General features: G+C 41.8%; 1 pseudogene; it reads right to left on the bottom strand.

The window, feature by feature from the left end:
* Nucleotides 1-8,562: 8,562 nt before the first annotated feature.
* On the bottom strand, nucleotides 8,563-9,053 carry LOC118533196 (S-phase kinase-associated protein 1 pseudogene; annotated as a pseudogene).
* Nucleotides 9,054-9,370: the final 317 nt, after the last annotated feature.

The raw sequence follows: 9,370 nt of genomic DNA, 5'->3' as shown, positions 1-9,370 counted from the left end.
GTGAGGGTTCAATAAGGTCTCTTCCTTTGCAGCTGGGACCAAGGCCTCTTCTCTATCTCTCACTCACTCACATACATATCAGTGTTTTTATTACCTCCTACGTGTCAGATAGTGTTCTTGGTATTAGCCAACATCCTATCCACATGGAGCCTGTGTCCCATAGGTCTCCCCAGCTGGACTTTGGTGTCGTCACCAACAATCCTGGATACCCCAGAGAGTCCATGTGCATGGTGCTAGGGCAGGCTGCCACCAACCAGAACTAATGAGTTTCTACCAAGCTCCAGCCTTCCCAGGAAACTCCTACTGTGGCCCTTTTCATATGATCTCTCCTGAAACTTTTGGGATTTCAAAGGCAAGGATTGTGAGCCAGATCTTGAGATGCTGGTCTGACCTTCGTGTGAATTCCTCTCCCTAAATGTGATGGGAGAGTTGTTGCCAAGAGAATTGTCAGTCTTCTCGGGATTGGCAGGTGCTGTACCTGGAGGCATGCACTATGTTCTGGGCCATGAGCCTTTCCGGAATTCGACTCCACAGGCAGATTTCTGCCATATGTGTGTGCATCTCAGTATAAACCAGATGTCCCCAAGTTCTCTAGATTTCCACATAATAAGAGTCTATCTAGCCCACCTGAGTGAATGCTGGAAGTCTAGCCTTTTCTCAGGCCTCTGAATGTGTGCTTGTCCCGCAGGTTTTCCAGAAGGCTGTCTGCATCCTTACTTTCAACTCTTGCTCCATTTCTGCATATCACCTCTTCTCCAGGCCAAAGCTGTGTGCAATACACAATTCCTTTTCTTGGTTTTCTAAGCGTCTCCGTTCTCAAGATAAGATATTGATTGCAACAGTGAAGAAAGCAGGAGTACAGACTTGGGGATAACACTAGGTACTTATGATAAGAAAATAACAAAATAAAACCTGAGTTTCAGATAAGGATGACAAAGGTCAACGCCTGCTCAATAAGGGAGGCCGGCTGGCTGAGGGACCTCTTCTCAGCTCCTAGCCTGCACACCTATATTGTTCCAAAGATCTCTTTTTTCTTTTCTCTTTTTTTCTTTTTCATGATCTGTGCACTGATCTCCAGGCCTTTCCTCACCATGAAGGAGCCTGTCCCGCCCCCCACCTATTTTTTTAAAGCTGAGGTGAAATTTATGGAACATAAAATTAGCCATTTTAAAGTATACAGTTCAGGGGCGCCTGGGTGGTTCAGTTGATTGAGCATCTGACTTGATTTTGGCTCAGGTCATGATCTCAGGTTTGTGGGATCAAGCCCTATGTCTGGCTCCACATTCAGTGAGGAGTCTGCTTGGGATTCTCTCTCCCTCTTCTTCTGCCCCTCCTCCTGCTTGTGCTTTCATTCTCGCTCTCTCTATCTCTATAAAATAAAGAAATAAATCTTTAAAAAGATAAAGCATAGGGTTCAGTGGCATGTAGTACGTTCAGAAGGTTGTGCAACCATCCCCTCTACCCAGCTCCACATCATTTGTATTACGCCAAAGGTGACTGGGTTCCCATCAAGCAATCATTCCCCAGCAGTAATTGCTCACTTCTCTGTCCCCCAGCCTGTGACAACCAGCATTCTATTGTCTGTCTCTAGGAATCTGACTACTCTAGGAAGCTCATAAATTGGAAATATGTAGTAGTGTGTGTATGTGTATGTGTGTGAATGGCCTATTTCACTTAGCACAATGTTTTCAAGTTTCATTCATGCTGTAGCATATCGCAGAATTTTCTCTTTTTTAAAACTAAATAACATTCTATTGTATTTACATACAACATTTATTTATTTGTGTATCATGTGATGGGTGTTTGGGCTTTTTCTACCTTTCGAATGTCATTGATAGTGCTACGATGAACATTTGCGTACAAAGTTTTTTCAGTTCTTTCAGGTATATACCTAGGAATGCAATTGCTGGTTCATAATTCTATGTTTAACTTTTTGGGAAACCTCCAAACTGTTTTCCACACTGGCTACACCATTTAAATTTCTGCCAGCCATGTAAGAGGGTTCCAATTTCTCCACACTCTCTCCCATACTTATTTTCTGTTTTTCTTATTTTTGTTATAGTTGTGTGAAAACAGATAAGAAGGCCTCAGTTAAGAACGGAGTTCGGAAGCCCTGGGTGGGCACCACTCGCTGCTGCCTGCGTAACCAGCCGCAAGAAGGAAGAGAATTCCTTTCTCGACAAGGGAGGACACAGGTAGGAATTTCATAAAAAAAGAAGGAGGCTCTCTCTTTGCCCCAGCAGCACACTAATCACTGCTTGCTGATGAGAAACCACCACAACCTGAGTCTTATTCTTCTCAAATAAACTTTTGTTCAAAACAAGTTTCCGGGGCGTCTGGGTGGCTCAGTCGTTAAGCGTCTGCCTTCGGCTCAGGTCATGATCCTAGGGTCCTGGGATTGAGCCCCGCGTCGGGCTCCCTGCTCCACGGGAAGCCTGCTTCTCCCTCTCCCACTCCCCCTGCTTGTGTTCCCTCTCTCGCTGTGTCTCTCTCTATCAAATAAATAAATAAAATCTTTAAAAAAAACAAAATAAAAACAAGTTTCCCCAATTTCCTCTTAAAACCTCGTTAAGGTTGACCTTCCTGGGGCACCTGGGTGGTGCAGTCGTTTAATCGTGCGACTCTTGGTTTCAGCTCAGGTCATGATCTCAGGGTCGTGAGATCAAACTCTGTGGTGGGTTCCCCACTCAGCGTGGACTGTGCTTATGATTCTCTCTTCCCCTACCCCTGCCCCCTCAAATAAATAAATAAATCTTTAAAAAAAAGTTGACCTTCCCTTTGTTCTCCAGGCTTGCCCGCGGTTTACATAGTTTGCTTGTCCCAAATCGCAATTCCTCTGCTATTACTGAATAAACTCATTTTGCTAGTATGGTAACCGGCTCTTTTATTTTTAATGCTGACACTTATTATGTGTGTGAAATGGTACCTCACTGTGGCTTTGATTTGCATTTTCCTAACAATTAATAATGCTGTACATCTTTTCATGGGATTGTTGAGTGTTTGTAGGTCTTCTTCAGAGAAATGTCCATTCAAGTCTATGTTCACATCTTAATTGGGTTCTTTGTCTTTTTATTGTTGACTTGTAGGGGTTCTTTTATTTTAATTCTTGAAAGATGATTTTTCCCAGATTTATTAAGATATAGTTGATATATACTATCATATAAGTTGTACAACAGGAGATTTTGAGGCAGGGAAACTAAAGGGACCCCATGAATGGCTGCTTTTTTGCTCCCTTTCCTGCTTCTTCCCTTGCTAGGACCTGCACCCCCACCTTACACATGCCTTATAGGACAGATAATGTGTGTCCTCCTTGTAAAGGTCAAAGAGTTAATGATTTCTTTGAAGTCTCCCAGCACAATAGAGAACACCTAAGGAGTGACAAGGCGGGTCATCATGCCAAGACCACTGACTCACCAGACCCCTGGCTCCAGGGATCTTATGGAGGACTTACGGAGGACACCGAAACACTCGTCTTTGCTGCTGGATGCGAGAGGACACGTGCACCAGAACATAACCCTCAACAGAAACCCCAGATACCAAGCGAAGATGAGACTCACTCTTCTTTCCTTTCTGAGTCTCCCCGACCCTCTGTCTGTATCTGCTCTCTTTCTAGAGCTTCCATAAACTCTGCTCTCACCTCCTCTCAGCTCACATTTGATTTCCATCCTGCACAAAGCCAAGCACCCTCTTGGCGGGTCCTGTGGGACCCCCTGTGGTCCTTGGACCCAGACAGCCTGCATCACCTGATACATGTATATATTGCAAAATGATGACCACAATCAGGTCACCTCACGTAACTACCATTGGTTGGTGTATGGTGAAACATTTAAGATTTACTCTTAGCAACTTTCAAGTGTATGATACAGTACTGCTACCTGTGGCCACGGTCTCTGTAGTACACCCCAGAACTTAGTCATCCCATCACCTGCGGTTTGTGCCTTTCGATCAACTCTTCCCACTTCCTGTACCACCCACACAATCTGGCTGCCCCTGGCAACCACCATCCTATTCTGTGAGAGTTCTTGACATATCCTGCATACTAGACCCAGGGTTCCCTCTAAAGGAGATCTTGGGCCATGGAGTCTTCCCTGGGAGTCTAGACTCTCAAGTGTCTCAACAAGGCCTGGTGAGAGAAGAAAAACTTCCCCTTCATTCTCTATATTCTAGGACAAAGGAGAGTCTTGCTAGCCTAGTCTTTCTTTTCTCTCCTTTTCCACTGAAGGCCTGGTTGCCTTGACTTCTTGTGAGATTGGCTGGAAATGCAGTCGAACCATCCGTAAATGTTAGCTAGATGGTAAGTTTCCAATCCTGGATAATGAGCCTGGTTCCTGGGGAAAAACAACTCCAAATATAGTTTAGACTATGTCAAATTATCTTGTTACAGTCTTTGTTACCTGAGACAGTGGTGAACTTTCAGAGCTGAAACCCAGGCAAACCTGATAAGTCAGAGCCCCAGGGCATTGGCACCTGCCCTAACTTTGCATTGCCCAACACTCACAGAGGCAGGGAAATCTGTTCTTTCTGATGCTGCAATCTGTCCCAATTTATATGTATGCAGATTACCTAATGCCATTCTCAAATAAGCTGCTTATTGATTTCACAGTTTCTGAGGAGGTAAAGCTTTCTGAGTTACAGACTGTAAATGGGTTCTAAGCAGAACAGTTCTGCCCACATAACATTGCAGTTATGACCTGCAGTTATGGAAACATCTTTTCAACCAAGGTGAGTTATTTCTTACAAGTATTTCTTCTTACAACAAATATTACTTACTCAAATAAAGAAATGACAGCGTTAAAGTTTTGATGGCAGATAATTAATATTCTTAATCCCCAAAAATGAAAATAACATCTTTGGCATGTTCCTGGGCAATTCATTGCTGGAAATCATAAATCAAAGTGTTCCTCTAACTACAATAAACATCGAAGTTTGACTTTAAAGATTATGACTGTATATCATAATCACACAATAAATATGTTAAATGATGAATATTTTTTAGAAAATTAATCATACAAAGAAAAGCACTTCCTCTGGTGCAAAGTTATAACATAGGCCAGTGGTTTTCAAAGTGTGGTCTAGGGAAGCCAAAGGGTCCCCAACACTTTCCTGGGGGGACATGAGGTCAGACTCTTCTCAGAATAATACTAATATTTGTCTAATTTACTCTTATCTCATGAGTGTACAATTGAATTTTTCTGAGACTACATGATGTGCAAAACCAAAAGAGATTGAATGCAGAAGCAGATATGAGAATCCAATTGTCATCTATCAAGGCAGACATTAAAGAAATTTGCAAAATTGTAAGACAATGCCAACTTTCTCACTACATTTTTTTTTCTTTTGGGAATATTGTAACCAAGTCCAAGCCTTTTTTACTTGCCACACAACACACCAGTCAGTCGAGAGGCAAGATGTTGGGGCAGGGAAAGAGACTGTAATTGGAAAGCTAGCAAACCAAGGAGATGGCAGACTATTGTCCCAAAAAACCATCTCCCTGAGCATGAGATTTGAGCAGGGAAGTGGGAGGGGTGGGAGTCAAAGGGTGACTGATGTCTGTTGACATCTGAGGGAGGGTTTGTAGCTCCTTTGTCTTGGGTCAGTTGATTTTTGTTACAGGATTCTGGTCATGTCATTCCCGTAAACCTTAAACATAGCATAGTCATTTCTGTGTGTAATTTCTTACCTCCTTGGATGAGGTAGGTTTTGGGTAAGAAATCAATTTTGTAATTCATGGCTGTAAGCAAAATTCCTTTGATGACACCAGGCCTACGTGCAGGGCTAAGCAGAGGTTTCTAAGCTATAGGTCACAGCAGCAAGGGAAATAGAAACAAATGGAGCCAGACATGCCCAGTTTCTCCTTGTTACAATAGAACTACTTTCCACAAGCTGTGTTATTTATATTAACATGTAATAGATTTATTATTGTTATTTTGTGTTCTATAATTTAATTTTTTAAAGTTAATTTACAGTAAAACTGAACTCTTTGGGGGTGCACAATGCCATAAGTTTTTTAAAATATAGATTTGTATAGTCACCACCATAATCAGGGTACAGACCCATCACCCTAAGAAATTCCCTGGTACTGCGCCTTTGTAGTCACACCCTTCCTACAAACTCTCCCCCGAAGTCCTGGCAACCTCTGGTCAGTTCTCCATCATTATAGTTTTGTCTTTTTGAGATCGTCATGTAAATGAAATCATGTAGCATGTAACCTTTGAGACTGGCTTTTTCCAATCAACATTATGTCTTTGAGATCCAGTCAAGTTGTTGGTTCCTTTTATTGTTGAGTCATATTCCATTCGTTGGATGGCTATGAGTAAGGAAAGGGTTAAGGTATAGGCAGGGAGACTTGGGGGGGGGGGGCGTGCTTACTAGGCTCTGAAACTATCCCTGGCAGCAAAAGCGCTAAGACAAGAGATAAGGGAATAGACCAGACCACCCGGCCCTGGATGTTAAGGAGTATTTTTCTTTGGCAGCTGCATTGTAATCACAGAAGACGCCCAAACCTCAAAGAAGTAAGGCACTAAGGATGTTATCAACAGTCCTTGCTCAGACCAAGGTGGCACCAGAATCTCAGAATCTCGAGGCCACAAGTTTCCCGGTCAGTTCTCAATAAAGACCACCGGTGACAGCCCTCAGTGGCCACCCATTCGGGATCCCTGTCACTCTAGAGAGCTTTTCCTTTCCTTTCTGCTCTCACCTTCACTCAACAAACTTTCACCTCACTTCAGCCTTTTGTGTCTGTGAGATTCATTCTTGGACTTGGTGAGACAAGAACCCTGCAAGCCCCTTACAGCTACACCACAATTTGTTTATCCATTCCCCCCACGAAGGGCTCTCAGTTGTTTCCTATTTTTGAATATTATAAGTAAAGCTGCTACGAAACATTCCTGTGCAAGGTTTTTTGTAAACATAAGTTTTCATTTTTCCTGGGTAAATACCTAGGAGTAGGATTCTGGATCATATAGTATGTGTACGTTTAGCTTTACTTAAAAAGTAGTGAAACATTTTCTAGAGTGGCTGCACCATTTTGCCTTCACACTGGCAATTCTTGCCAATTCCAGTCACTCTACATTCTTGACAGCCCTTGGTAATGTCAATGTTTTCTACTTTGGTCCTTCTAGTGTTGTATGGTCTCAGTATGTTTTTATTTGCACTTCCCTGATGGCTGATGATGTTGATAATCTTTTCATGTGCTCATTTGCCATCGGTATATCCTCTTTGAAGAAGTATCTGTTCAAGTCTTTTGCATATTTTTTACTTGAAGTCTTTGTTGTCCAATGTTGTAATTTGAGAGGTTTTTACATACTCTAGATACTAGTTTCTGCCAGATAAGGGATTTGCAAATATTTTCCCTAGTCTGTGGCTTGTCTTTGTATTCTCCTAACAGTGTATTGTGCAGAGCAAAGGTTTTTAATTTTATGAAGTTCCATTTATCAATTATTGAATGGATCAGGCTTTTCACATCATATTCAAGGACTTCTTGCCTAAAGTCAGGTAATGAAGATTTTCTTCTCTGTTTTCTTCAAAAAATATTGTAATTTTACTTCTTACATTTACATTTATGATAAATTTTTAGTTAATTTTTGTATAAAGTGAGGTTTAGGTCAAGGTTCATTTGTGTTCCAGGATGACCTGTGTTGCAACACTATTTTTACAAAGGCAAATTCACTTTTTGGCAGGGGGGAGGGGGTATTTGTCTTTTTTTTTTTTTAAGATTTATTTTTATTTTGGCTGGAGAGGGGTAGGGGGAGAGAGAGAGTCTCAAGCAGACTCCATGCTGATTGCAGACCCCAATGCAGGGCTGGATCCCAGGACCCTGAGATCATGACCTGAGTGGAAACGAAGAGTCAGACGCTTAATCGACTGTGTCACCCAAGTGCCCCTATCTTTTTTAATTGAAAAGCTAACAGACTATCTAGTTATATTTCCTTCCAAACCACAAACTGAGTAGTCACTGAGTCTCCAGCCAACATATTCAAAGCTGAAGATTAAAAATGCAAAAAGTCCTTAGATCCAATTAAGGGAGCCTTGTTACATAACAGGCTAATCGATTCTGCTGGTACTCCTTAACCATAGGAAGCTGGAAGACAACCTAATAACCCCACTCAAAACATTTACCTCAATTAGCCTTCTTCCAGTTTCCAACTCATGAATAAAGATGATACATTGTTAATTCTATTTCAGAAAATGTTTTGCAACATGTTTTATCTACAATGCCAACTTTAAAAAGGTCATTAAACTAAAGTTAACTACACAATAAACTAGGCAGAAATCACTCTACAAAGAGAGGGAAAGCCCCAAATGCCACCTTGTATAGAGAATCCGTAGTTCAGTTTTATTCAGGTCAAAGAAAAAAGCAACTTTTGATCATACTGGAAGAAACTCAGCGATAAATTTGGACTCTATTCAAACTACACATGCAAGGAAGACAGTATTTTGCTCAAACAACTGATTTTCTGCTGCATTTGTCTACTATTGGTCTCATATTAACAATTATAAGCAGAGTGGTGCAACTAGTAATTGGAACTATCCTTACAGTGTTACAGTGTCAGGCCCCACACTTCACTTCTCTTCACACCACTGGTTCTCTTTGTTACCTCAGCTTCCTCTTCTTCAGTAAAGTCATTCTTGATATTGAAGGTCTCGTGAACCCCCTCAGAAGTTTTCCCCTTGATCATATGGACATCAGTCTTGCATAGAATATCATGCAAACCTTTGATGTCTAAGTAGCTCGCAGCCAGAATAAGTTAAAAAAGTGTTTCTGGGTCAACTTTCAGGAATTCTGGGTCCCAAACAAGGATATCATCTGTTTGCTTTTCTTTGTTCTCATCATCCTCAGGAGGAGGAGGTTCATCCTTGTGGTGGGTGAACCACTGAATTGATCTTTTGTAATATTGCTGTGTTGATTTGGTAGAGGAACTGGGTCATTATCTTCTCCCTTATCCATTCCCAAATCTTCCAAAATGGGTCTTGATAATCACAGACTGTTTGGCAATTCCAACATCAACCTCCAATATCTCTCCATCAGAACTCTGCAGCTTAATTGAAGGCATGGAGGCTGCAGGCCAGAGGCTGACAAGAGCAGAACAGCCTCAGCGACAAGAAGAGAAAGGTGGAGAACAAGACCGCTCAGCAAATTCTCTTTGAATTGCTTTTTGCACCTTTGCCAACAATCAATTTGCCATCAACTCACATCCATCAGAAAGGCTACTATCAAAAAACCCACAAAAATAACAATAAAGTTAAGCACAAAACCCCAGAAGGTAAAAAGTGCTGGAGAGGATGTGGAGACACTGGAATCCGTGCACTTTGGGAGGAAATGTAAACTGGCACAGCCATTGTGGAAGATAGTAGGGGGTTTGTAAAAACT

Source organism: Halichoerus grypus, chromosome 14, assembly GCF_964656455.1.
Source record: "Halichoerus grypus chromosome 14, mHalGry1.hap1.1, whole genome shotgun sequence".
Taxonomy (NCBI): Eukaryota; Metazoa; Chordata; class Mammalia; order Carnivora; family Phocidae; genus Halichoerus; species Halichoerus grypus.
This window is presented reverse-complemented; position numbering and strand designations above follow the sequence as displayed.